General features: G+C 37.6%; 1 protein-coding gene across 1 annotated transcript in view; it reads left to right on the top strand.

Moving 5' to 3' along the window:
* The first annotated feature begins 776 nt into the window (after positions 1–776).
* SPON1 (spondin 1) overlaps positions 777–26808 on the top strand; it is a 232097-nt gene continuing 206065 nt past the window's right edge. The window contains exon 1 of the mRNA XM_090142074.1: positions 777–849. The gene's annotated coding sequence lies outside the window, so the exon portion shown is untranslated. The remainder of the gene's footprint in view (positions 850–26808) is intronic.

Raw genomic sequence — 26808 nt, 5'->3', positions numbered from 1 at the left:
TGAGACTACTTGTGGTCCTCGGTTTTGCCTCCCTTTTGTGACAGAATATGGCAGTATGATTTTTTCTGGCTGTTCTGCAACAAATGTCTATAGCATTTTGTAATAATAATTCTGTATTTTCTCTTATCTGATACATGGTCTAACTAAATAGAAGGCTATAAATAGATGGCTTACTGTGAGAGAAGTTGTCAACACATGGCTAGATTGATAATCTACAGAAAGGCAATAATGTGGCCCTGGGTGGTAGGTCTCATGAATGTAGAAGTAATGCCTGAGAAGACAAGGAGACTTGGTTGGTGGGAAAAAAAAGAAAAAAAGAAAAGAAATGGTTGTACATATTGTTTTGTTCTTCAAGAAGAATAAAGGCAAGTAGATGACAACTGCAGACCCACACACATTGCACCTATTTTCTACTAAGCAATGTTTCAAATAACCTGCTACTTCAGGCTGGAGTGCCTTGTAAAAGCAGAATTATTTCCTGCAGCTGTGTTATGGATGTTGAGAATCGTGTGATTCTGTGACTGCCAGTCTCATTAGAGGCTCTATGGAGATCAATAATTGGTATGACAAATTATGCTTTCATGCTGGAAAACAGATGTCTCATAGGCTTCTAATTAAAAAATAAATAAAAAAAAGCTTTTCAGAAATCAGGGAAGATTTGTTACAGATACATTTTACATTTCAATTAAATAATCCACTCTGTCAAGCTTTGAGTTGTAAACTCTTATCTGCGTTCTTTAGTCAGTATTCTTGTTTTCTTCTTTCAGCTTTCCAGGGTTGTGGATTGAAGCCCTTTTCTGAGCAGCATCCTGCCAGGAAGGCCATACCAACTTCCATTTCTGTGTCCAGGTAATTTTTATGTGGGAGGATTTGTGACTGATGGAAATACATTTGAGGAGTCCGTGGGCTTCCTCGTGTTATGTACTGCTGCAAATAAAATTGCAGCAGGGGTAAATGTGGGTCTTAGTGTCTCACAGTGGTGCCCCAAGATGGTCCTCCTTCCAGACCGGATACAGCCCCGTGCAAGCAGCTTCCTTCTGTGTGAAGGAGGTAGGATTAGGTAAAGACATAAATTAGGCTATGATTTAATGTTTTCTTAAATCTGAAGAATATCTCTGAGCTTTCTGTTTGCTACTTCTTGAGAATCCCTTTCACGGGAACTGAAATCCTCCCAGATGTTGCTTGCAGCCTACAGACCTAGTCCTGCTGCTGCAACCAAGCAGGAACCAACCATGGTTCTTCCGTGTGCTTGAGCAGGTGATACTTAAACAAGAAAAGAGTACCTGTTTGCCCTCACGCTGTTTCAGGGGACACACTCATATGAATAAAAGGATATTCTGTGGCACGGGGGCATAATTCTAAAAAATTAAATCAATTTATGAGAAAAAGAAGAGTTTGGAGATAAAGTCCTGGAGTGATGCAATTCGTTGTTATAGCCTTTACTGAAAATATTCCTTTGAAGTTAATTCTCATGGAAATATTGGTTAAAGTTGCATGTTCTTCCCTAGAAGCGAGGTATGATTTTGTTAGCTAACGAACAGGTCATTAACATTCAGTGCCAAAGTCGTCATTTTTGCAGAAAGTAATGTAATTACAAAGTGTCCGGCTAGGAAGAGGGCACGTGGCCAGAAATGCATGGGTTATCATCAAGATGTCAGGTGTTCCTCAGCGCTGAGAATCCGTCATCCAGACAATGTTCTGTTTGAGTGCATTTTAATGAGCACTGCTGAAACTGTGAACGATCTGTCAGCACTTTTATTAGGCATCTTATTATTAAAGAGTTTATAGCTTGGTTGTAAAACCTTGCTGTGGGCTAAGACTAGTTAAATAATAGTTTCAGAGAACTGTTTGGTGCCAAATTTAATTCAGATAGCTTTAGGCATTTTTCCATGTTTGCATCAGAAGGCAATATGCAAGTTCTGATTGAAATCTTTGGAAGTATGGCAAGGTAAAATATAAATGGCCAAGATCTGAAGCTTTACTCATAGCAGACAGTAAGACAGCATAGTATTGTAGAATGTGTTTCATGTATAGCTGTGTACAGTGGCTGCAGCAGTGGATTTAATATTTCGGAGCAAAAGATGAAGACCACAGTAAAACAGAATCCTGTTTTGTCTGAGCTGGGTCTTTAAAATCAGAGTTATTCTGAGGCTGGCTGTGAAAAATGTAATTGACTAGCTCTGACAGGAATAATGACTTAATTTAAAACAAAAACTATTAATTTAAAATGCTGCTTTCACATTACTTTTTTCCACGTTGCACGCAGTAAACAGCTCGGCAGAGCAATTAACTTGCAAGGCTCTTGTTTGTGGAACAAACGCTCTCATTTTGCAAATCAGCATTCACAGTTTGGTACAGATTTTCTGCCAAGTCAAAGGAAATACTTTTCAGGAGGAGGTGGCATCAAGTAGTACGTATGTTATTGTCACTTCAAGACTTTGGGTGTGGAAAAGTATTATTCTTTAACTTTATAAACACAGCTGACAGAGAAGTTGCATAAACCTGTAGCTAAATAATCTAAGCTTAGAAAGATCAAAGAGGTAAAGAACAGCAAGTGGTGTGTGAAGACCTACTGATGTTTGTTTTGTTTCAGTCCGTCATGCAGTACATGTTGCATCAGTAATTCTCTGCCTGTCAGCGGCTGCCTGTCACAGGCAAATTCCTGAGGGTGAAAAATTCGCCTATTTTCTTGTCAACAGAGCCGTGTCTGGAGCAACTTTTCTAAAGTGATCAGTCTACCTGGGCAAATGTGCTGAAGAGATCTGTTTGTTTGGGAAAGCAGCTTTGTTGGGCAGCATTGTCATTGATCGCATGCCCCAGACTGTGGTCTGTCTGATGTCCACTGAGCTGTGCAGTATGCTGAAGGTAGCTGTGGGCAGGTTTTATGAGTTGTTTTTGTTATGGTTTTTGGTTCTTTATATATGCATGGAATTCAAGGAAGAATGTCAAAGCCAAGGGAGTTTCTCCTTTGTTTTCCTCATTTGCCTTTCTTCTTCATTACTTCAGCTGTTTACCAGCTATGGCAGCTGATGTGTACCGATTATAATGCAAAACAGATGAGTCACCTTGCAAACACTCTCAGGCTGCTTCTGTGGAGCGTAAGAATTAAAATAAATAAAATTTTCTACCAAAAGCTCATTTATAATGCTTTTTACACATTTGAAAATTTTTGTATTTAAAAAAAAATAGCAATGGGTGAATTTGGGATGGAACCTAAGCATCTCAGTTAAGGTTGTATTCTGAAAACAGAAATACTAGTAATTTGCATTAAGCTATTCATTTTCAATCAAGTATTACAGCTTTTCTAAATATTGGACAATATAAGAGTATCTACAGTTCTTCCATTCCGTTACAGTGAAGAGTCCTCTCTTTGAAGATTTTCAGTTTGAATCATTAATATCTGCAGGTTATTACTCTTGATGAGTTTTCAGTAGATTTATGAGAAGACTGGACTAGATAAGGGATTCGTAAAGAGTTAGTTCTCTCTATTCATTGGGAAAATTAGAAAGATGATACCCAAATTTCGAGAACCTCTTGAAAGTAAAGCCACTGGCACTTAAGCTTTAGAATATACCTTTCTTCCTGTCTTGGAAGAAAAAAAGTCCTTGTTTGTGGGGGCAGCTGCACTTGGCTTCAAGCGTGTGGTTCAAGGTACTTGTGCACTGAAAACTGAATATGTGGTAGCTGGATTGCATGGCTTGCAGGAGTTTAATCTGCAAGATGAAGAGTTTTTACACTAGCGGTATGTGGACAGAGCATTTTTTTTTGTGCTGCACAGTTGAACATAATATACCTTTCAGTACTTGTTTCACGAAGCTTAATTTTTAGAGAGGAGATGGCTCCAAAACTTTGGTGTCTGTCTTTGCAGAAGTGTCATGAATACTTAGCTGCTGTTCTTTCTGTGAATATTTATTATTTCACTTAAATTCCTAGCAAACTAAATGTGAGGACAGTGGACATAAAGACTCACTGCACAAACTTCAGGTACAGACAAGTATAGATAAGTGTATTTAAGAATGTAATTTAGTCTACAGTATAAACTGAGGCTTTTTTGAAGTTCAAACCATGACTCAGTGCTGGGTTTTTCAACAACTGCTGATGCTCAAAGATATTTTGGCCTGGGCTTCTAATTTCAAGTGGTCACTGTAGTGTTTATGAGTAAACAAGATTTTGTCTGAGCTGATGGCTAAGGGATGCTGACTTAATAACTGTGTGTGTCTAAGCTAGAGCACTGGCTACAATTAATCCTTCTAAGAAACTCACACATGTGGCAGTGTGTGCTGCAGCTTTCTGGAAGCCGATTGTCTCCCCGGCTACTGATTAAGCAGAGCACATAAAGTCCGGGTTCTTCTCAAAAGAGACAGTAATTTACCTCTTTCTCTTTACATGGAAAACAGTTTTTCAAAGTGGAGAAAATCCGTTACTGTTGATCCCTTTAACCCCTTTTTGGTTTTGATGAAGCCTGCACAACAACTTAGAAAACACAGGGGCTGGCAAGAGGGATGCTGGCATACAGGGTGATCACATTACCTGTGCCTCCTTAGGCCGTCACACCAAATGGGCAGGGAAATCTATGATAACACTGAATTTATGTTTCAGAGCTCAACTTTATGGGAAAGTTCTTTGAATTTTTAAACAGTCTCATAGAAAATTAGGAATAGCATTTGTACTGTCAGTTACTTTTTAAAAGTTTCTTAATGAGTTCCTGGTACTTTTTCTCCAATTAATTGTTCTTATTGGATGAACTGTAACTTCAAATGTGAATTTTTCATAACTTAGGTGCTTTCTTGTTGCAGACGTGGGGACTGAATTGTAAGAAAATTAAAGTACATGTTTAAAAACCGCATATTGATAGAATACATATACATCCAGTTAAATGCTTTAGTCTTGACATTAAAATAATTGAATTGACTGAGGTAAACAAATGTCGCTCTGGTTTTAAGTAAATTCTCGGAGCATGAGCTAGATATCTCATTTATGTAATTGCAGATCTTTATCCTGTCTTTTATGAGAGTAGTGAAACAAATGCTTTGCTTTTCAAAGCAGTGAAACAAATTCTTCCAGTGAAATGATGCAAAAAGGGAGGTAAAAATGACGTTCTGTTCTATATGCACCCTACTGGCTGCTAAGGGATGGAGAGCAGTTAGTCAAAGGAAATTTGAAAGAAAAATGATGAGAATACTTAGGAAAAGGGGGAAAAAAAAAAAAAAAAAAAAGCCAGAGTGTTTACATTAGTTTAGACTGTGAGAAAGGGAGAATGGAGACAGTGGTCAATGAGCAGAACACAAACAACCATGCTTTCAGATTACAGTAATTTTGGTATTATCTACGCTGCTTATTTAAAAGAGTTTATAGGATTCATTCATAGTTCTAAACCTTTTCTGTTCTTAATTGTTAGATTCTTTAAACTTTAATACCTGTAGTTATGCAACCACTTTGGTATTCTGAAATATCTCTGTGCTGCCAAAGTATTGTTTAATAAGTCCTGTTTGTGACGATTGGACTATTCCTATAGCTCAAAAGCTGACAAAACCCTTAAGTTTAACAAGTGTGACTTTGATATATCACAGTCCATTACATTTCATTTAGTTATCCCATTTTACAGATAGAGATTTCAGTCAACAAGTAGATTAAGTCAATTAGTCTGGGAGACTGAACTTTATACAACACACTGAATAGCAGAGATCAAGATGCTGTTACTGTCAAGTACCTGCAGCAAACAAAAACTGGAGTGGGAATTGCCTGGGTGATCATAGAATAGGTTAGGTTGTCAGGGACCTACAAGAGATTTACTTCCAATCTTTTGCCAGTCACCAGAACAGGCTGCCCAGGATCCCATCCAACCTGGTCTTGAATGCCTCCAGGGATGCAACACCCACAGCTTCTCTGGACAACTTGACAACTTGTTCCAGTGCCTCACCGTCCTCTGAGTAAAACAATTTCTTCCTAACATGTAACATAAATCTCTCATCCTTTCATTTAAAGACATTCCCCCTTGCCCTATCACTCTCACGCCACATAAAAAGTCATCTCCTTTCCAGTAAGCTCTTTTCAAGCATCGGAAGGCCACAATGAGATCTTACCAAAGCCTTCTCTTTTCCAGGCTGAACTAGCCCTTCCTTCAACCTTTCTTCACAGGAGAGGTACTCCAGCCCTTTGATCATCTTTATGGCCCTCCTCTGGACCTGCTCCAACAGCTCTGCATCCTTCCTGTACTGAGGGCCCTAGAGGTGGACTCAGTACTCTAGATGGGGCCTCACAAGAGTAGAGGGAGTCCCTCTGCCTGCTGGCCTCTCCTCTGTTGATGCAGCCCAGGATACTTGTTGGCTTTCTGGGCGGCAAGAGCATGCTGCTGGCTCATGTCCAGCTTTTTGTCCATCATGATGCACTAGTCCTTTTCCACATGGCTGCTCTCAAGCAGTTCTCCCACTCAATACTTGTATCTGGGATTGCTTCAACCCAGGTGCAACACCTTGCACTTGGCCTTGTTGAACTTCATTCGGTTCTCATTTGCCTGTTTTTCAAGTGTGTCCAGGTCCGTCTGGATGGTGTCCCTTCCTTCTAATGTGTCAGCTGCACCACTCAGCTTGGTATTATTGGCAAACTTGCTGAGGGTACTCTCAATCCCACTGTCTATGTTATTGATAAAGATGGTGAAGAGCACCAGTCCCAAGTTGGACCCCTGGAGGACACCACTTGTGACCAGTATCCACTTGTGCATGTTGCTGTTGACAGCAACCCTCTGGCTATGATCATCTAAACAATTATTTACCCACCAAATAGTCCAGCCTTCACATCCATCTCTCTCTAATTTAGAGATAAGGATGTAGTGCAGTACCATATCTAAGGCCTTGAACAAGTCCAGGTGGATGACATTGTTTGCCCTTCCTTTGTCCACCAATGCTGTTGGCCCATTACAGAAGGCCACCAGATTAGTCAGGCATGATCTGCCTGTGGTTAAGCTCTGCTGTGTCTTTCTTGGATCACCTCCTCATCTCACACATGCCTGAACTTTTCCAGAAGGATCTGTTCCATGACTTTTCCAGGCACAGACGTGAAGCTCACTGGTCTGTAGCTCCCTGGGTTTTCCTTTCTCCCTTTCTTGAATATAGGAGTGATATTTCCCTTTTTCCAGTTGCTAGGGACTTCATCTGACAGCCGTGCTTTTCAAAAATGATGGACAGTGACTTGGCAACCACATCAGCAAATTCCTTCAGAAGCCTGGGGTGCATATCATCCATCCCCACAGACTTGTACACATTCAGTCTCATGAGGTGGTCTTGGACTCCACTCTTCCACTGGGAGGGATTTTGCTCCCTGAACCCCACTTAGAAGTTCATGAGTATGAGAAGCATGAGTAGCCTGACTTGCTGTGAAAACCAAGGCAAAGAACTAGTTAAGTATCTCAGCATTCTCCACGACCGCCGAGGCCCTTTTCATTCATCAGAGGAGGAAGTACACTCTTTTGTCTGTATTTTCTGCTGAGTGTATCTAAAGAAACCCTTCTTGTTTTCCATGTCCCTCACCAAGTTCAGTACTATCTCTTCCTTGGCTTTTCTTGTCCTGTCTCTGCATAAGGGATACATATTCCCTTTTAGAGTATATTGTTAGTTCCAGTTTTCTCTTAATCTGGTTTCTCATTGAAGAGTGTGCCTGACAGCTGGAATTGTTCTTAAATTTTCATTTTAAATAGGGATGTCTTGAAATAACAGTGGAATTCTCCAAAGGGAAGAAAAGTTAAGGTTTTTTGACTCTTTTTTGAGAGCGGAATCCATGCTTGTCCTTTTGCCGTTTTTTTTTGTTGGTGGTGGTGGTGGTGGTTTTGTTTTTTAATCAAGGACTTCTGAGTTTATTTTAGGTAGGTCTCTCTACCACATTCTTATTACGTCTTCATTAGATCTTTTAACACAACTGCAGCTGACGTTTTGTTCTTAGTCTCTGCTTTCACTTGTGTTCAATTTGAGTGAAGTGACATTATAGTACTTAGCTGGATTCCCTTTGTCTCAAATTCTTCCCATTCTTCCAGTTTCCCTGACAACTTTCAATGAAATACTCTGTTAAAGGGTTTTCTGAGTTCAGTTACAAGATATTGCACTTGGAGTAGAAAAGCAAGTTTGCTAGGAAGAAAACATGAGTGCAAATACATGTTAAATTTCTTTACCTAAAAGTTCATAGGAGCTCCTTTTTTTAGCTGTGATATAATGAAACTACACAGTAGAGAGAGGGACATACTATGTGAATGTTTACTGTGATCATAAGGCAGAAGACCATGCAGAGAAAAGGAAGATGGCCTTGAGTTGCAGATTTATGTTCAAATCTATGTTTGATTGTTGTTTGGTGGCAATGAGAAGGTCTTAAGTTCAGACTTAGAAACAAGATCTGAAATTTCATTAGCTTTTCTTCTTCCTGGTGCTTCAGCAGAAATTGCAGCATGGTGATATGCGTTGCTCCTGAGAGAAAAGATTACGTTTTGGCAGAGGCGAGGACACAGAAAGAGCAAATGTTGCATAAACTGCCTTTATGGGAGAGTTGTGGAATCCTGTTGCTTTGCGAATATCCACAGCTTCAGATGAGTTGGCATCAGCAACTTCACGTTTTCCTGAGCTACTCTTGGTTTTTAAGGAGAAAGGAAAATGGCTTTGTAACACAGTTAATCTCCTTGGCATCATCTTTCAGGCACTGCCAATGTTACGTGAATGATGCTAAGCTTAGTAAAGCAGGTATTGAGCCATTTCCCTGCACAGTAATAGACAATTTGCTCTTATTGGATGGAAGAAAAAGTTTCTTAAAATACTTTAGGTACCTAAACTTTAAACACTTAATTTTTAAGAACTTAGAAGTACTTCTGGCAACTAATGTTTTTATGGAAAAAACATCACATTATAAGAAAGCATTTATTAGGGTTTTTTTACGTTAAAAATGTGTCCAGTTTTCATCCATTTGAATTATGACAAGCACTTTGCAGAAGACGAATTTGAAAAGATAGAGAAAATAGTCATGTCAAGAAGTATATTTTAAATATGAGTATAGCAAGTAGATGTGTATACCTTCACTGCATCTATTCTCTTTGCGTTTTCTTATGTCCCCATTCTGTCAGTCTGCAGTCTTAAACAAACAGATCCAAATGTCACTGATATTTTTGCTTAAAAGACAGAATCTGTAACCTTTCAGGGAGTATATTAATAGCTGCAGCAGCTTGGTATAAACAATCTCAGCATTTTCCTTATGCATGAAATAAATCTTTTTAAACTTTCTTTCTTTTATTTTTTTAATAAAAAGACATTGTTAAATTAAATGATGCATTATTAATAAGAGTTGCTTTAAATTGAACCTAGGAAAGCTAATGTTTTATATGATCTATTGCAAAAAATAATCTACATTTAATTTCTCTGTCTGTCTGCAGTTCTCCCATTTATTGTTCACATGGCTGATTATTTTAGCTTGATGTTGAATGTTTGCTCATTCCTTTGCCTATGTATGCACATGCAAATATGCATCCTGCTCTCTTGCTCTCAAAGACTCTAATATTACCTTCTTAGTTTTTTTTCTCTGCTATCATTCTAAATACCTGTCCAGCTAGATTTCTTTGTTTTCCCCTAGGTTGGGGGTAAAATGGACAGAAGTCTTGAATGAGACAAAAGTGGACTTTGGTAAAGGGAGCAGCTGCATTTCCTTCTTCACTGAAGCAATGTCTCCAGAAGTGTTGCTGCACTGAGTATCAATGCATTGCAAGGTTGTTCTTAGCCTGGGCATGCCTTTTATGTCCCATGGTGGTAGAGACTTCAGAATATGCGTAGAGCAAATTTTCGTGTCTGCATCCTAGGCTTTTCTGATTCTTACCGAATTTATTTAAAATTCCTGTATGAAAAGGTTGGTTATACGGGTATTTTTAAATTAGTCTGGCCTGTATTCTGAGACAACAAACTTCAGTTGTAAACCAAACACATTGGGAAGCATCAAGACTAAACAAAGGAGCTTACCATTTATTTTTATTTCTTAAAAGAAAAAAAAAATCCTCAAAGCATTTTAATTTGTTAATTATGTATATTAACACACAATAACCTAAAAAGATTGCTGAATCCAAAGACGCTGCTCCAGTGCCCTGTGGTTTGAGGAGTTATTTTGAGGAATAAACACAATGTAAGCTTTTCCTATTCCTATAGCACTGCTTAGGCCTCCTTTTAGTCTCTGCTGAGGTGTAGTGCCAAGCCAGGTAGATCTTTGGCCAAACACAGTTACAAGCTCTTTATTTCATGAACTGTATCTACTCTCTTCATGTAATGTTACTGAGATAAATCATGCTTTTTTTTGTATCATATTTTCTTTCAAACGAGTACTACTTTCTTTCGAGCGGAGTTGTAATGAAGGGGGAATTACTTAGAAGAAAAAACAGTTTGTGCAGTAATGAGAACTTATATTTGGTCTGAACTAGTAGTCATCTTTTAAATTGATTGGGTTCATTATCTGACAGTAATGTTTGCAGAATTATGAACTGATGATAAATTTGCTGTACAAGTTAGACATTGAATACTTCTTTGTTTTCTGTAGCCTCGTATCTTCTCAGTTTGGAAGAAACAACTTCTCTGGTGTTAACTTACATTTTCAGTTCTGGTTGTCCAGAATATATACGTTGCCTTGCATCTTTTGGGTTCAGTCAATGACCATTGCATGTACGTACACAAGAGATCAAAGATGTATAATAAATCAATTCATCTTATAAATGGAGGACACCGATGTCTTAGTGGAGATTTAAAAAAAAAAAAAAAAAAAAAATTTAAAAAGATCTAAAAAGAAATGCTGCTAATGGTTTTGTTCTTTTCCTTTTTTGAAAAAATATAACATATGCTTGAACAGCTTTCATATAGGTGTCTATGTACGTGGATGCTTTGAAAAGGTACAAAGAAAATGCTATATAGCTAAAATAGGACTTAAAAAATCTGTCTAGCATTCCAATAGTCAACAGAAATGTAAGATATATTACTATATCCTTTGACTCTTTCCTCTAATATATAGTTCTGAATCCACATTCTACAGATTATCTTTCAAAACCATTTATGAATACATCAGTGCCTGGTGGTGAAATTGATCATGCAGTGATTCAGCCTTATCTGTGATGCTGTAGCTGAGATAATTGCTAATGCAGAGGCATGGTGCTGCGGTGGGCTGACACTGCCAGCGCTTACAGCATGAGACTTGGAGCTGCAGCAAACCTGGCGCTCTTGGGCTAACCCTCATACACAGCACCCAGCTGCTGTACTCTGGGAGATGCACCTCATCTGCTGTGCTCTGCTCTGAAAGCAAGGAGTGGTGTTACTGGGGAGAATGGCACAGTGCTGAGGGATTCTGAAGACACTTGAATCAATTGATGTATTCTGAGTGCTGGCTGAGTTGAACGTCTGGCAGTGAGTCTGGCGTGAAGGCATTGTGCTTCAAAATAGATTACAACCAATTTTTTGTGGAAGCTGTTAGAAATCTACTTCTATACTAATGTTTAGATTTTAAATGCATCTATCTTATGGTGCTCAGGATGATGCATTTATGCCCCCAGATTTCTGAAGAAGTATTCTGGCACACTTATTTAATATTTAGCGATAGTAGTTGGGATTTTTCACAAGTAAATAGGTAATTGCAGTTGTATCAGGCTCTCTGGTCAGCGAATTTTCTTCTCACGACTCTGGAGCTGAAAAGAAATTTTTCCTTTGAATAGAAGATGTTTCATTTCAAACAAAGAAAAGTTGGCACAACAGCAGCAATGCATTCCTGTAGGTGAAATTTCAGAATAAAATGAGGGACGGGATCGTGGTGAGTTCCCTTATCCCACAAAACATACAGTAATATGGGGCTAGTGTAACTTACTGAGATTTGGATTCTGTGGTACAAGAGGCTGCTTCTTCCTGTTCCAAGAAAGAAGTTGAGCTCTTAAATCTCAGTTTCCCGAGTACTCTAAACAAAATAACCTCAACTTTGAGATTGTGGGTGATCCTTTCTCCTCATAGCTTTTGCTTAAAACCCTTAAAAGTATCAACTTGGTCTTAATGTACCATCTCAGACATTTCCGTAAATCAGGAAAACAATTTCCTATTTCTAACCCTGAGTGTTTTTTTTGGTATTAAAACTAGCAGCATTTTGCTCTTGATGTCCAGCTGTGTAAATTTGTTGTTTGAAAGTGGAAGCTTTGCATTAAGCAATTGGATACTAAGGTTTTTAAAAGTAAATGATGTGATCTTTGTAACTCTTATATTATTTTGTCAATCAATTCTTTTGATTAAATGACAAATTTTCTTTCCATTTATCGAGCTTTCCATTTAGCATAAGAATTTTGTATTTTTAAGATTTCAGAGTAGACTTTTTCAAAAATTACTTCAAGCTGTGCATCTTTGACAGTTGTTTATCGTGGAGATATCTCTTTTTTTTGTCTAAGTATGAATGGTCACAAATGGTCAGACAGAATGGGATGTAACCTGGAGTAGTGTGCTTGATGTAGGGCTCCTGTTAAGCCACACTTCCATATTCCTTTGGGAATTTTCTTTGTGCTATTACTAAAGATACATTCTTTCTTTTTGCCTTCTTTATTTCCATATTGAATAATGATTCTATTCTAAATTCTAATGTAGGTTTACATTATTCTTAAAATTATTTTTCCCAGTACTCCTTGATTATGCAGCTGTTCCATCAGATGTGTTGTTTCTGGTCTTGACATGCAAGTTCTGCTAAGTGTATTGCTTATGGAATGGAAAGGAGTTCTTAACAGCAATAATTAAAAAACCCCAACCAGTTACTCATCTTGTTTAAAACAGACTATGATATGCCCATGAAGTGTTTCTTAACATCCCATAATGTGCCAGCCAAACACTGACAATACAAGCATATATCATGTGATTAACTGTACATTAATTTATTTAAGGAGTGAAATATATTCTTGACTGAAAATTATGAGAAATTTATTAATGCCAGCAGAAAAAGAACTTCCTATGACTCCTTATCAAAATCCTATGCTTTTGAGATTTAGTGTTTGGTTTAGGAATTGTATGTCCCAGTGATTTAAATCCACCTATCACCAACATACTTAAACCTTGCTCTTGTAATATTTGCACATCTTTTGGGCCAGAATTCAAGAAGAATGTAAGTCGTCTTCTGAACAAACTCCTGTCTGCCTTTCTCATTGCTAGAGCAAGCAAGTTTACTTTGATGCAGGGAAATAGCTTAGTAAAATATGTATATAGCCTCTTTCCAAACCATCTTCCTATAGCTTATTTGGAAAATCACTGTAGTAAAGAGGTATTGCACTTACAGTAATATTTTTTTAAAAAGACATTTTCTATTTGCACATTATTTTTAGTTCATCATACAGTAATGTGTGATGCAAGAAATAACAAGGCAAAATGAAGTAGTTCTGTCGTAAACAACTCTGTTGTAATGTTTTTATTCTTTTGTTTTAGTTTTTCCTATTTCATTAACAGAAGCAGAGTATTTATAACAGTTCAAAAAATCCTATTATAGAAGTATGTATAATAAATTAGCTAGATTTCAGTTAGCTTTCTGTTTGCATTTGAAACTGTCAGGTCTTTGAAAATGGAGGGTTTAATACGTGAGCAAAAAAGGCAATAAAACTAAAGTGTTAGAGACCTTTGTTTTCAGGTCTGCCACTATTTCCTTCTGTCTGAGCCCTGTAGAACTAACAGAAATGAGAAATAGCTTCAGACTGCTCTTTGAACCGTAACTAGTTTATTTTACCACACAGGCAGGAGAGGCTGAAACTGAGGCTTGGAGTAAGCATATGCATACTCTAGGACTTAAATACATCCACACCATGCTAATCACCCTTTCCATGTCAGTGGGTCTGGTTTTCCTTTTTCTTTGACTTATCAGGTTCTTGTTTATTTGCTTTAAACTGAACCATTAAGAGCTTCCCAGGCTGCTGAATTCATCCATGTTCTCTTCTTCAGCTGTTCAAGGTAACTGCCACCTGCTGCCATTTTGTTTTCTAAAGTGGTGCTAGAATTTCTGTAAGATGCTGCTCAGCTTTTGTGAGTTTTAGGACTGTATTTAGGATTTGGGTTTTTGGTAAAACTGTGAGACTTTCTAAGTCAAATGCATTTAATAAGAATGATGCTTGCTTACAGCCATGCAGCTATCATAGGTGACATTGACAGGTGTTGACTCATTTATTAATGTATCAGATGTACTCTGCGATATCTAATTCTGCCCTACTTGTTTTAATTATGCGGCCAGTTTTCAAACTTGCAAAGCCCCGTTTGATTTGGTATCTGCTTTTATTTTGTGGGTTTATTAGTATTTGTTCAGGTTCACTTGTAAACTAATGGCCATGTTTCTCAAACCCTTGTTTTCATCAACAGTTCATCTGAGAAGTATCTTTCCTGTGTCTTTTTCTGTGCCCTTGTGATTTTATAAGCATTCCTCTTCTGACCTTATGAAATGTCCTTTCATATTTTCTTGGGCATTTGCAGGTGTATTTAATAACTTATTCCCTTGAGCTTTCTTGAAAGAAACAAATAGTAAAATCACATGGCTGTGTATATGAAGTATATGGTACTTATTCTGTGAAAGAAATTGAAAGGAAATTATACAGCTGCATTGTACTCCAACATTATATCAGTCTGCATTCTGTGATATATAGAAATTGTGGAACAAATGATTGAAGCTTAGGAAAAAATTATACAGGATTAGAATTGATTCTGTCATTATAAGTGAGTAACATAGGTACAGAAAATTTACAAATGCAGAACTACAGACTTGCTAAAGTATAAAATCATTTAATTGATGTTGCTATCAGTTTCTCTGGAATTGAGATATGACTTTGTGTTGTTGTTGTTTTTTAACATCACTTTTGCCAGAATTTTGTTATTTTATTAATTTGTGGAAAATCAGTCCTTTTGTGCTTTTTGGGGAAAAAAATATTTGCTACAAAAAACTGAAATATGTATCATTGGACGTGCTTGTGCATTTTTAAAGGAGTAATTAATCATACAAATGATATCAGTGCCTGACTTGTCTTTGTTGTTTTCCTCCTCTCCCACCAAATAGAGATCTATTCCCTAGCCTCCATCTTCCTTGTCTGAAAAACTGTTTTGTTCAGCACTGTTGTCAATGAATGACATGTTTGTCATTAGACATTATCCACATACCTTTCTTTTTTAAAAATGTTCCTTCCTTTCTTCTCTTGGGTTTCATGTTGTCTTTTCTTTGGTGATTGCTTTTATGAATAAATGATTTTAGTTTTTTACATTTCTGCTAGAAATTGATGTCTATCATCAGACAACGTGAAACATTCAATGTTTTAAAAAATGTACAATACTTCGGGTGTGAAATATTAACTAAAAGTAAATCCATAGGTTGTATAACACCATTTTGTAATGAATGAAAAAAAACGTGCATTTTTACATTAGGAACAGCCATGGAAACCAAGTATATTGTTCTCTTCAAAGACAAGTTATAGAAAAAAGATATTAGCTTTTCTGTCATTCTTGGAAAGATTTTAGAAAGCTGTGTACCAGGTTAATCTGTGTCGAGGGATGACAACTGAAAGACATCTTCTTACAGGAGGTCTTGCACATCTTGTGCTTGAAATTTATAGATCCTTTGGAGGTACTTGGGAGGTTGGAATGAGGAAAGAAGCAGAAATAAAAATAAAACATTTTTAGCATTTCCAACTGTATTGCTCTAGTCACTATTTGTTTTATTTATGAGCCTATCAGACCCAAATGCATACTCACTCTTACCTGTGACAAACTGGCAAGTGGGATATAAAAATGAAAGATTTTTTCCCTTTGCTGATGGCTAAAGAATCATTGATCTTCCTTAAACTAACATTAATCTTAGAAAGGCAGCAAGAAGCTTATAGGTCTTTCACGCAAGCTGAACGTGGTAAATTGGAAAACAAGAGAAAGATCCTTTTGTCCATATTCCTTACCACTGGGCATATTTTATAATGCTGATTGCCACCTGATTATAGCTTTTATTTGGTTAAAGTTTCATGTTCAGAGCACAACTATGGCATGCTTTAAAATAATTAGCTTAGGCAGTAGGATACAAAAACTGATGAGAAAATTGGACTTATTTTGCTGAATGGATCATTAATAGAAATAATATTTGAATGTGGGACATGATTTAGCGGAGAATTGTTAGTTACAGCAGTATGGTTAGGTTGTGGTTGGACTTGATGATCTTAAAGGCCTTTTCCAACCTGAGCAATTCTATGATTCTATGGAATTTTAGAAAACGCTCTGAAATATGCAATACAGCCATCTCTAGTGAGAAGTTCCAAAGTAGTGACAGGCAGTATCATATTTGCTCGGCAGATCAAGTAATTTCAAAGAGCAGTGTATGGAGGTGGTTATATTTCAGCTTTCTGAAACCAAAGTAACCTGACTTGGGAGTATGATATGCAGATATTTTTGGGGACTAGACTGGATGTTTTGAATCCCATGTCATCTGAATTCCTTTCTGTGCATTTCCCAATCCTCAGTTCGGCATGAAAACTTTAAGTACCTTGTGATGGCTGCTTTGCTGTAGTGAAGATGGACTTGCTTTGGTAAAATTGGATTTGGATTCCAGTTAGGACCCAGCTTGTGCGCCTGGGTCCTTTGTCTGAAAGAGATATTCAGATGTGTTCTTTATAAAAGTGATTTTGCAGGTGGTTGATACTGCTCTATAAGATGGTAAGTACACACAGACCTTGCATCTAGCACAGAAAGGAGTAGAACAGCAACAGAAACTGTACTTCCTCTGCAACAAAAGCAAGTTCCTGTCATGTCCATTCCCCCAGCTCTGCTTAGGCCTCCAGTTCTATCACACAGACATAAGCACTCATTTAAATGTTGCAGCTTACTTGTAATTTCTTGTATTTACCAATCAGAGAGGAACTTTCTGGATTTTATGTTACTGGAGAACAGCCTCTAAGCTGTCATGTTTTTCTCAGATGTAGACTAATGGAATTTCTTACTGCAGTTTGACTGCTCTCACCTATATCGTGCCTAAAAAGGTGTACAATGGCTAAGAATGAATAAAATGTCTTTCACGGTTTTTCTTCTTGGCTCTGCTTTTCAGAAGAATATGCTCTTGATTGCGTTTTGCCTATGCTTCTGAAGTTTGCTGATATTCTGTACAGTTGCATACTTTTACTTTTTAAGTGTTTGAAACTGTCATTGAATGGTGGGCCAGACTATGTATTCATATCGCAACCTGAGTCACAAATATTTTTGTAATTTCAAGTTAAAGAACAAATTCTGATTTTTGTGCACGACATTTGTGCTTGAAGTACAGCGTGTCAAGCAGGATAGCCCATGTCAAGCTGGCAGCAGCCAGCAGCAGTGAAGTGCAGACCAGTTGGCTGGAAGTGCCCTTTTGGTTTTAGTCTCGTTGCTTTCAGCTGCTAAGCCAGGTGGCCTCACTGATGTTTGTGCCTACAACCATCTTAGAGGAGACACAAGCTTTTATTTATCCTTAGGGTCAGCATGGGATAGTCTTTGCCAGAGATACAAAACGTGTCTTTAACTCAACGTGATGAAGCATTTCGCAAATAGCTTATGGGGTAGGAGAAGGGAGAAGTGCTATGGATTTCATCCTAAGTATAATGCAGCATAGGGAAAGTGATGGTGCCTGCCACTTAAACTAATTAGCTGAATTAAAATCATGAGCAAGAGAGTCCATGTATGAGTTTACATAATTTTTTTTCCTGTATGTGAAATGTACATTTTAATGAGAAATAGTAACCACTAATGAATTTAGTTTTTATAACAGCTTGATGTATGATGTTAAGTAGTAGATCTTGAAAACTTTCTGAAATTGTCAGTGCAGAGTACACCACCGAGGGCACAGTGACTGTTTTCAGATGACCGAATGGAAGTCAGCCAACATTTCTTGTTTCAGGTCTGTGTGAGTTTGTGTATCGTGGTTTTTCCCTCTTTTTTTTTCCCCCGAATTTCTGCTGCTGCTTTAGAATATTAACGCTTATTACAGAAGTATCCTTTGTAGTCTAAAGCACATCAACAGAAATTGAGTTTCTGAGTTATCTTAACTTTTTAGGCAAGTTAAAGCTTTTATATGTAATTATATTAGAAAATACTGTAAAATCATGTGGATGACCTTCTGTTCTTGTTTATCACAGCATGCAAGGCACCAGAACAGCACAAAGCTGCCCTAGCGCAGGATCAGACTGGACTTTTGGAAACTTTTCAGTACTGTGAGGGGGTCAGACACTGGAACAGACTTCCTTTGCCCCGTACATGTCAGTGTTCAAGAGGCATTTGGATAGTGCTGTCAGTAACACGCTGTACTTTTTGGTTAGCTTTGAAGTGGTCGGGCAGTTGGACTTGGTGATCTCTGAAAGGTCTTTCAAACTGAACTGTTCTAATTTCACTGACCTCTTTATGGACCCATAGGTTACTTTTCTCCTACGTGCTTGAATATTTTGCGCTGCCGAGTGTCCGTTCATTAATAGACTGTATGACAAGAGCAAAACAGTTCCTTGTGGTAATAAAGCAAAGGAAAAATAATCAGCTTCACATTCTGTGATTTAAAAAACTTCTCATGGTATTTTCACTTCAAAGGAAAGAGAGGTGAAGTTAATCGACTGAATAATATGTTGCAAGTATGAGAGAACAGAACCAATCATTAAAATGAATTGCATCCATATAGTCATTTTATGTGTCCTGAGATACAATGGCAGGCAAAACTTTACAGAGGTGATTTGTCATGCAAGCGTACATGGCAGTGAATAAGCAATAGCAGAAAGTGATCTTTGCCTTGAGGCAAAGGATAGCATCCACATGTCCATCAGCTGCTGACTTCAAGTGGGGTAAATGTGATGTCAGGTTCTCAGAAAGAGTGCTGGGAGAGGTTTGCTTCTCAGAAATCAAATGCTTCTTTCAATTCCCTGGGCCTGCACTGAACGTCTGAAAAGTACTGCTCGGAGAAGATGGAGGTGTGCAGGATGAGATGCTAGTTACGTGTTGGGTCAGGGCTGCCATGGGTCGTATAAAACTGAGAGAAAAGGTAGCTGATGCTAAAGCTGGAGATGATACATATTAAATGATAATGCAGGTTAGTTAATTTCTGCATTCATAAAGCAAGGTTCTTTAAGAGAAAGTAATTTCTTAAATGATTTAATTTTTACTTGCAGTGCATTTTGTTTTTTTCTGCAAGTGCTGGACTCATTTATTTTGTCAGTGCTTGCACGTTCAGGTGCATGTGATGCCAGCACCGTTTGTAATAGAATTTCACAGCTTATAGTACAGATACTGCATCAAGTCTTTTTCATCATAGTTTCCCAAGGAAACTATGCCCTGGGAGGGGTGGGGGGCTAGGTGCTTACATCAAATACATCTACAGTCTCCAGATGAATTTCTCCTGGGCCAGGTATTCTCTGAAGATACTGACAGTGTTTGAATGTCTAAATAGGCAAGACATTCATGAGAAAAATAGGAGCTAACATCAAATGACGTGAAGTTATAGATCAAGTACTGACCAACCCAAGTCCCTCTATTACCTATTGGGTGCTACAACCTCCTGATTGTTTGTAGAGAGGTTTAAAAACATGAGGTTTTCTTAATGTTAGCTGTTTTGGGGATGTTGTGAGCACTTTTACTTTTCAAGGAATAAATAATAATAATAATGTATGTATAACATTACACTGGATCTATAGAATGTTTAGTGTTTCGATGTGTTCTGAAATATTCCTGTTATTGTGTGAACCACGTAATGCAATTTCCATACCATGTATTTTGATTTTCTCTTCCTGGATGGCAGCTGGATTTCTATTTAGGTGAAGCTGGTTTTGAATCAATGATTTTTTGGTAGCTCTTTATTGTGTAAATCAAGGTTTTTAAGGGGGGAGGGGAAGGGGGGAAGAGCTTTTGAACTGATGATCTGCAAAACTTTTCCATCTTGGATGTTTGTGAAACTAATAAGTAACAATGAGAGGAACGTTTGAGTTTTGATATATGTTGGAATTTACTGGTTCTGTAGCAATTAGATCCAGAGGAGACAGACCAGACCTTTAAAGTGATTTAGGGTCTGTCTGGGAGGCAGAAATAGTTGTGGCTGCCTTGCAGTGATGTAGTTCTGGTCTTGTCATAGATGAGTTGCTGAAGCAACCTTGAGCTTATTGATGATCTTGAAATGGCTCAGGTCATTAGAACTCAGCCAGTAGTCCCACTGTTTTTCACATCAAATGCATTTGCTAGCTTTTTAAATCACAAGTTTACTTTATGGTAGATTTTAATAAAGGTATTGGTGGCACATTTTTGAAGATGGTAATTTTCCACACATTACAAATCAATACAAACATAAATCTTTTTTGGCATTAACAAAACATAACAGATTCTTTTATTGAGACATTAAAAAGAACAGAGTCTTCAGAAATGCCAGAAAAACATTCCTTTATATAATCTAGTCATTTAAAAGGAAATTAGGTTGTTATTAATTATTTCTTTGTAGCATTACGTAGGAGTTCTAATTGCACAAGTGCACGTTAAACATTTCCAAGAAATTTATGTAGCAAACTACCCTAGTTTGTCATAGCTTTATGTAATACTCGAATAGATTTAAAAATCATCAAATCCATCTCTTCACTGTTTCAGAGAAAATAAAGATTTTTTCCTCTAAGCAGAGCTAATAGCTTTGAGAAATTTTGATGGCTGTAATGGGCCAGGCGTTGTGTTGTGCTGTACAGACAGAAGAAAATCGTTCTTTCTAAAGACAAAGCAAGTGAGAGTGGGTGGAAGAGAAATCCAAAGTAAGAATTTATATCACTGGTAAGTGGAAGGATTGGAGAGGAGAGCAGATGAGAAATGTATTTGTATGGCATGCTGGAAGAAAAAATGGAAGAAGGAAAGGAACAGAGGGGAGGTGGAGGTGAAGAAAATGGTTGATGCATTTAGTCAATTCACGCAAAATAAAATCCTTTGCAGGTGATAAGTGGGGGTGCATCTGAAGAGGCAATTTTGGGAGTCAGTTTAAAACAAAACAAACTGCTGAACCACAAGTATAAGAGGAGCAGAAGAGCAAATGTCTAAAGTGAGGAGCCAGCTGGACAACAGGAATGGGCTGAAGATGTGAACAGTGCAAGCAGCAGATACGGTGTGAGAAGGATTTGGTGATTGATAGGTAAGATACTGGGGGTAAAGGAATAAAAAATGGAATCCATGGACTATGAAAAGCCACAAACTTCCTAGGACAGAGGAGCAGGCAGCAGATGACTTACTGGAGATACAAGAACCTCTTTTGGTGAGCAGAAAATTGTGATAGCAAGAGACAGCATGTGCCAAAATAGTTTAGGAGCTGATCAAAATGGAAACGTTAAGTGTTTAGGAATTGATTTGGAGCAGTGGGAAGGAAAGAATAAGTCAAGCCTGATGCTTTGGTGAGATGTTCACATGGTCAGTGTTTGGCAGAGGTGGGGAGAGGTAGTGCAGCACAGAACTCAAGCCTGGTGAGGGCAGGGCAGGGCAACCCAGGCTTTGTGTGCTCTGTCCAGGCTTCCAACTTCCTATGAGCTTGAAACAGCAATTTTATGAACTTCTGTCTGCCCACCATATGGAAACTCCTGTAGAGTGTAAGGATGCTAGAGAGAGCTGGCTATGTACATAGTAACTGATGGCAATATACAGGGGGAAAATAGAAAGAATCAGAACTACTGAATTTCAAAAAAGGATAAGAAGGAGGAAAGGAAGAGGAAGAAAGGACTGAAAATGGCATCAGTGCATGTGGGGAACTCGACAGTGCATGTGGGGAACCCAGGCCACTAGTAAGGCAACCTGATCTAGCTGTGGTGTCCATGTTCACTGCAAGGGAGTTGGACTGGAGGGCCTCAGCGGCCTCCTCCAACTTTAAGGATTCCATGATTCTATGAAAATGACAATAAATTATGAATTCAATGAGATGATGATGCATATCAATTAATAAGTCTCATAATGAAGACACATTTATTTTAGAAATTATGTGTAAAGTAGGTGTTCTGATGAGATGTCCAGCTTTTTTTATTTGGTGCTTTTGAACAGCTGTCATCTTAGAAGCACAGGTGTGGATTCCTTTTCGAGTTTTTTTTTTCTTTTTAGTTACAAAGATGATTGCAAGGGCTTCTGAATGCTTGGCTTCCTCAAAAAAGTACCTCAGGTTCTCTGTAATGATTTTGAAGACAAGATTAATTCTTTTCCATCAGTAAGATATTATATTGAGTATAATATAATTTTGATAGCTTATCGCACAGCTTAGTTGTGAATGTTTAATGCAAGTAATTTCTCCTTCTGAACATTGACATACAATAAAATAACTGACATCTTTAGCCTTCTAAAGGCAAAAGTCAGCCTAACTGAGAAATTGAAGCAAAGATGCTTGGCAGTCTTACAGAAAAAGCAGCAATTACTGTGGAGGAGAGATGTTCAATGTCTGAATAGTTGTATTCAGGGTGGAAAAAGTCCACATGTTGCATGGGTATGCAGCAGAATTCTTTAAGATTATTAACTTCTGTCTTGAATATGTCACCTTCCTATTTGTGCATCACATGGTCTACGTTGTCAGTAGGAAATGTAAGCTATTCCTGTACTGCTTGAGAAATCTGATTACCATCTATTTCACCATCAGAAGGATTTTCTTGAAGCAGCATTGAGTGATTCCAAATGGTGAAATTAATTCCAAACAAAGAAATCAAATCCAAGTCCTCTCAGTGCATTTAAGGCTATATGATGCGTGAGTAGGAGAGATTTTACTAGTTTCAATTTTGAATGATTCTAAAATCTCAAAGGGTAGACTAGTACATAAATCACTGAAACATGGTTAACGTGGACATTATCCTTAAGGAGGTGGGATTTGGGGATGCAAATGCACATTAAAACCTACTTCTGTCTCTGCACATTTATTTTTCCTCTATTTTTTTTTTAATCTGAATATGACATGGGGTTAATAATTGATTCTTATCACCCCAGCCAAGATTTGGACTCTACTATAGATAATTACATCCCTTCTTTGATGAAGAGATAAATGAAAGGACAATAAAGTCACTTTCCAGTGTTGACATAGGATGCGTATAGACTGCAGTGTGAATTGAACATGAGCTGAATGGAGTGTCTGTAAAACAGAGTAATCTAGGAGTAGCTCACAGAACTGTAAAAACTGTTGTTCAAGTCCTAAATGTCCCAGATGATTTCAGTTACCATCCAGAATAAAAATTTAAAGAGTTGCTGTCCCAGAATTTTTCACATAGAAAGCTCATCTAAAAAGGAAAGTAAGAAATGAAAGTGGGGGAACTAGATTTCATTTCTTTGTAGATTGAGCCCGGAAAGACTCACTCAGTTTAGGAAAACTAAAGTAACATCTCCAAATTTATGTTGTAAGAGAATACATGCAGGTATAACAAGGACAAGAAGTTAGGTTCTATTTCATACTGAAATTTTGTTTGTGTTTTCTAGTGGGAGTAGGAAGATACACGTGTTGTATCTCCAGATAATTTTGTTTTGCTTGCTCTTGCTAGATGCAATTAAGGATACTGTAAGAGCATAAAAGAATCCTAGTAGTTGTGGTTTTAAACATGCTGGTTCTGGAATAAATTCTCAGCTTGGATTAGATTATAGTTTTTCACTTTTAACTAAGATATTTGCGAGGATTGGAAGGAATGTCTCCAAATAATGGCTGAGATTAGCTTGGTGCTTTTTGCATTGAGTCACACACTCTGGCAGAGGTAAACACTATTGCCTTCTCTGAATTGTATCTAGTGAGGTTTTGGGGATTCCTTGCTTTTGAAATTTCATCAGACATTTAGGTCACATTATTTTCTTGACCATAATGTGGCCTATGCTTTTGAAACATGTACTGAATTTAATCTGCATTCACAGTTAATTAATTAATTCAAATGGAGTGGCTTTTCCTAAAATATTAGGAGATTCTCTTGGAAAAGATTTTAGATTTCATTGTGTTTTGTGTGGAGTGCTAATGGTTGGTTGCAACTCGTGTTCAAATGTCTGGAATTGAAATCCTGTCTTTCAAAAGGTGTTTCTGTGTGGAATAAAATCACATAATGAATTCTGCTCAATTACTGAGGAGTCATTACTCGCATCAAAGATAGTAAATTTTAAATCCGTGCCTGATGCCACAGGTTCTAGAGGGGTGATGAACTGTGACATGAAGCTCTGAATAACTTGAAGCTTAACAGCTGTGAAATTGCAAGAAAACTCATTTATTTTAATATAAAAATAAAAGTCTTTGAATGGGTTATGAATGAGATGCTTTTGCTACCAAAAATGCATTAAAAAAAAAAAAAAGACCTTTATGAGGACATGGAAAGTTTTATCATACTGTTTGAGCTTAGATTGTCTTTCTCACTGGGTATTTGGTTTACCTGTTAAGGATAATTGCTAGATTTTATACAGAAAATCCATTGAGGTTCAATAACAGTATCACTTCACTGACTTCCAAAGCAACATTATGTAAATACGCATTAATGAGCTCACACCAGGAGAGAGAATTCAGTGAGGTTTTTTTCCTTGATCGTATGCATTGTCTGAATTTGAATTCCAGATCTGTTGTTGGCATGACATGTTTTTGATAAACAAGTATTGGGACTTAATGAGCAAGTATGGAGGGTGAAATATCATAGTGGGGGAAACAAGGCGAGAATATCAAAATGACTCTAATGGACAGTGATGTCTCAGCAGCATAACTTTAATGTCTTACACGAAGAATCTCTGTAGGTAGAATGGTAATGCTCTTTGGTCTGATAGTTTCAAGTCCTCAGGGATTCCTAGTAAAGAATCTTTGAAATGTTTTGTATCAACCTTTTTTCACATCCCTTGTCAGCTTTAGATGGTTCTTTTCTATTTAGTTAAATGAATTTCACTGCTGCTGTGTTTTCTAAATGTAGTTCCACTTCATAAAAATGACACTATTGGGTCCTATATATACTTCACTTCAGCAACTAAATGTCAAGTATATTTACTGTTGGAAGTGTAGCTTGATAAATCCTCTATCTGAAAACTCAGGCTAGAATGCAAGACTTGTGTTGTTTTTGGTCTTCTGTGTCCTTCTTCAGTGATACACAAAAATCAAAATTTTGGGCTTCTATACGTATAGACCAGAATTCATTGAACAGCTGTGTTGGTGATGCCTGAGAAGGAAAATAAATGAATTTTCTTTCCCTTATCTGGAACAGCTACATAGAGGCATTTGTCACTTAAGCTGAGATATGGCTGATTGTCCTCAAGAACCAAATCTGTACTGCAGTTTGTCAGTATCTGTTAGAAACTCTGTGGATGTATACTCCCTCGGGTGCAGAACTATATCCAGTCTTTGGGTGCTGTTTATGACTGAGACCAATTCACCCTAGAAAGATATCAACTGTATCTCAAACTATGCTCTCTGGGGCCTGATGCTAAGTATTATGCCTTCTAACTGAAATATGTGCTCATCAACTTAAATTTCTTCCATCTGAAAGTAGTTCTTTTTCATGCTCCCAGGAATTCCCCAGGAGATCTGGATCCTCCAGGTTATTACCTGGCAAAGTCTGAAATTCAGGGCATGCAACTGTCAAAGTGCAAAAGATGCACAGAAAAGAAACTGAAGAAGAATCAAGAAGTATGTGCAAAACTATCCTTCCTCTATCCATGTCATATCAACAAGCCTTTGAGTTCATGCCTTCCCATTCACTAGGGCTATTCTCTCTTTCTTTGCCTCCTTAGTCTTGTCTTCAGGCTCACATCTCTTTTCCAAAAGCACCGCTGTTCAAAACAGGAGAGGCCCAGCTGTACATGTTAAATGGCCTTTTTGCTTGGCTTCCAATCCACTGTGCATGATTTATTGCTTGTATAGCAACCTGCAGTCCAAATCAGGAGCATTTTTTCCAGATGATCCTAGGCTGAAACAAACCCGTTTTCTTTGTGGTGATTCCATCTGGACAGACAACTGTTCAGAATAGTAATTCTGAGTCATTATCAGCCCAGAATATCCCACTCTAATGTAGAGATCAAAAGGCAAACAAGTGACAGTAGAAAATGAATATTCAGAAAACAAAATGTGGATGTGTTTTTAGTCAGCTTTAAAGGAAGTTTTTCAAGGAAGTTAAAGCGGCTCAGATTCCAGCTCGTGTTGAATTCTGTGGGTTTTTTGTGTGGCCATGCAATATATGCTGAGGCATATATGTGTGTGGCAGAGGACTCCTTTAGTTGCCTGTGCTGCCTTGGTTAAGAATGGAACTAGTCACAATAATTAATTAGTCAGCATCACAGCAATTATATGCTTGAAGAAATATTTCTAAGCACATTTCATCTGCTAATAATTAAAAAACATGGAGGATGTTTTTGGTAAAAGTTATTATAATGGGTTATAATAAGAACAGATGTTATTTAATGAACATACTGTGCTTTAATGTTTGAAAAGCAAAGACATGCAGCATTTGTTTGTACGTGATTTTTTTTTTTTTTTTTAAACTATCTCCACTGGGAATGGAGGGAATTGATAACATTCTTACTATTAGCATGAATAAGTTTCACTTGGGTGAGATGCACTCTTTGGGGTTTCCGAAGTGTTACTTCATTTTGCAATAACAGAGCCTGATTTTTATTTATTAATTTCAACTCTGAAACATCAAAACATTCTTGGTCTTCTCTAGTTTCTAATTTTTCAGAGTGTGCCAATCCACAGCAACTGCTGCCACGGCAAGGTGTCACTGAATTGAACACGGCTGTAAATAAAAGTAAGAGCAACTGATCATCCAAAATGTAACTTTTTTTAAGGGTCATAGCCCTTTAGAAAGGGTGTGACACTTTACTGTCTTGGTCATCATCAGTCATTTGTTTAGCT

Source organism: Phasianus colchicus, chromosome 5, assembly GCF_987193195.1.
Source record: "Phasianus colchicus chromosome 5, bPhaCol1.hap1.1, whole genome shotgun sequence".
NCBI lineage: Eukaryota > Metazoa > Chordata > Aves > Galliformes > Phasianidae > Phasianus > Phasianus colchicus.
Note: the sequence above shows the minus strand (reverse complement) of the source record. Positions and strands in the feature narration are given on the sequence as shown.